Source organism: Hemibagrus wyckioides, linkage group LG11 (genome assembly GCF_019097595.1).
Source record: "Hemibagrus wyckioides isolate EC202008001 linkage group LG11, SWU_Hwy_1.0, whole genome shotgun sequence".
NCBI lineage: Eukaryota > Metazoa > Chordata > Actinopteri > Siluriformes > Bagridae > Hemibagrus > Hemibagrus wyckioides.
The window spans coordinates 24,337,732-24,340,729 of record NC_080720.1 but is presented as its reverse complement, the minus strand read 5'-3'; the positions used below and the strand labels follow the sequence as shown (position 1 = coordinate 24,340,729).

General features: G+C 46.3%; 1 pseudogene; it reads right to left on the bottom strand.

Annotated features, from left to right (window-relative positions):
* Positions 1-2,584, bottom strand: LOC131361480 (uncharacterized; annotated as a pseudogene).
* Between the last annotated feature and the right edge of the window lie 414 nt (positions 2,585-2,998).

Sequence of the window (2,998 nt, the reverse complement as noted above, 5' to 3'; positions counted from 1 at the left end):
CTAGTTTAAGTGCTTCAGGAAAAAGTAGGTCTTAATACGTGGTTTGAAGATAGTCAGAGACTCTGCTGTACGGACATCTAGGGGACGTTCATTCCACCACCTCGGTGCCAGAACAGAGAATAGTCTAGATGAATACCTACCTTTTGCCCTGAGAGATGGTGGGAGCAGTCGGGCAGTGCTGGTGGATCGGAGGGAGCGAGGTGCAGTGCGAGGAGTAATAAGATCTTTGAGGTAAGATGGTGCTGGTCCATTCTTGGCTTTGTAGGCAAGCATCAGTGCTTTGAATCTGATGCGTGCAGCTACCGAAAGCCAGTGGAGGGAACTTAGGCAGGTTGAAAACAAGCCGTGCAGCTGCATTTTGGATCATTTGCAGTGGATGAATTGCATTCAGAGGAAGACCTGCCAGTAAAGAGTTGCAGTAGTCCAGTCTCAAAATAACCAGAGACTGAACAAGCACCTGAGTAGCCTGTGTGGATAGGAATGGTCGAATCCTTCTAATGTTGTACAGAAGAAACGTGAGCATGTCACATTGGCAACATGGGAGGAAAAGGACAGTTGACTGTCCATGGTTACCCCAAGGTTGCGAGCAGTGGCTGAAGAGGAGATCATTGAGTTGTTCAGAGATAATGCAAGATCCTGGGCTGCGGATGAATCACCTGGGATGACCAGCAGTTAAGTTTTGCTGGGATTAAGTTTCAGCTGATGAGCTGTCATCCAAGATGAAATGTCTGCCAGACATGCTGAGATCCGGGCAGAAGCTGTGGGAGGGAAGGAGAAGATAAGTTGGGTGTCATCAGCATAGCAGTGGTATGAAAAGCCATGTGAGGATATAACTTTGCCAAGAGTGTGGGTGTAGAGGGAGAAAAGGAGAGGACCAAGTACTGAGCCTTGTGGGACACCAGTAGAGAGTCTGCGTGGGGCAGATGTCAATCCCTTCCTTGTTACCTGATATGAGCGACCATCCAGGTAGGAAGCAAATCATTCTCATGCTGTTCCACAAATTCCAAGACTCCTGAGGGTGGACAAGAGAGTCTTGTGGTTAATTGTGTCAAATGCTGCAGAAAGGTTGAGGAGGATGAGGACCGATGACAGCTTGGCTGATCTAGCAGCATGTAGTTTCTCAAAAGGGCAGTCTCTGTGGAATGTGTTGCTTTGAAACCAGACTGGTTGGGATCATGGAGGTTATTCTGCAAGAGATAGTCAGACAACTGATTATAAACAATTCGTTCGAGAATTTTTGAAAGAAAGGAGAGAAGTGATACCAGTCTGTAATTATTGATGTCAGAGGGATCCAAAGCAGGTTTCTTCAGTATAGGGATAACCCTTGCTTGCTTAAAAGCAGTTGGTACCTGTCCTGATGTTATGGATCCATTGATGACTGTGGTGATGAAGGGCAGGAGGTCAGGTGAGATGTTCTGGAGCATAGTGGAAGGGATTGGATCCAGTGGGCAGGTGGTGGGATTGCAGGAGTGAATGATCTGCAAAACCTCTTCTGCTGCTATGGTTGAGAGATGCTTCAGTGAAGGAGTAGCTGAGTCCTGGCTGTGTAATGTAGATGAAGTTGGGGTGGATGTGTAGGTCAGAAGCACATCTGACAGCCAAGGAGCAGGACAAGAATCTTCCTGTGTTTAGTGGATAAAGGGCAGAGAAGGTCCATGTTTGATGAAAGAGAGGAGAGAATAGTGTCTGTAGCTGAGTCTAGGAGTAGGGAGGAAAATGAGATATAGTCAGGAAGAGATGAAAGAGTGCAGGAAGCTACAGAGGAAGGAGAGATAGAGTGAAGGTTCCGGCGGATGACAGAGGGATGCTAGGAGTTATGTTTGGGTAGGACAGGGAGAATGATAGTGAAGGATACCAAGTGATCTGAGATGTGAAGTGGGGTAGCAGTCATGTCTGTAGCTGGGGATGGGCAGGTGAAGACCAAGTCCAGGATGATTCCTCCCTTGTGTGTTGGAGGGCAGCTGTTGAATGACAAAGAGAACAAATTCAGAAGAGTCAGAAGGCCAGAAGACTGAAGCTTGTCAGATGGGAGGTTGAAATCTCCAAGGACCGTCAGAGGGGTGCTGTCAGAAGGGAAGATGCTGAGGAGTGTGTCCATTTCTTCCATGAAGTCTCCAAGGGGACCAGGAGGACGGTAGATGACAATGATGGAGAGGCTGATTGGAGATGTAACTGAAACTGTATGGAATTCAAAAGAAGAGATGGTTAGATGAGACAAGGGGAGAGGTGTGAAACACCATCTCCAGGACAACAGCAGACCTGTGCCACCACCCCTGCCTGATTCTCGTGGTGAGTGAGAGAAAGCATAGGGAGAGGATAGAGCAGTCGGTGTAGCAGTGTTTTGTGGGGATATCCAGGTCTTGGTTAGTGCCAGAAAATCGAAGGAATAGTGGGAAGCTAAAGCTGAGATGAAATCAGCCTTCCTTACAGCAGACTGGCAGTTCCAGAGCCCACCTACCACCGCTGTTTGAGACTGAGACAACAGGGGAGGGTAGATGAGATTACTGGAAACATGACCTTTGCTTTGTGGGTAATAATGCCTGTGTCTGTAAGAGGTAAGAACAGAGATGGGTTTGAGGCACATGTCTGTGCATTGGTGAAAGTGAGGTTAAGTGCGAGTTAAAAATATAACAGGACAAGAGAGTATGATAGTAGACACTTACTATTAACAGGTCTTGACCGGGCTACATGCAAACCGAGAGCCTTCAATATAAATTAGTAAGCCCTGCCCACAATTCACACCTTAAGGGTGACTGAAACTACTCTTGATTAATCACCTGAGACAACTAAGAAGCATAAACCAACACTAAAGGATCAACAAGCTTTAAAATATAACACAGTTCAAATAACTCTAGAACCAGCCAAGTTAAACAAATAGTACGCAAAAGTCCGAATCCTACCTTACCAGATGGAATAGATTCAAATGAAGATACAAATGAGATACTGCTTAAAATGTTACTTTTCAAATGGGGTGGACTCATTTATGCTGAGCACTGTA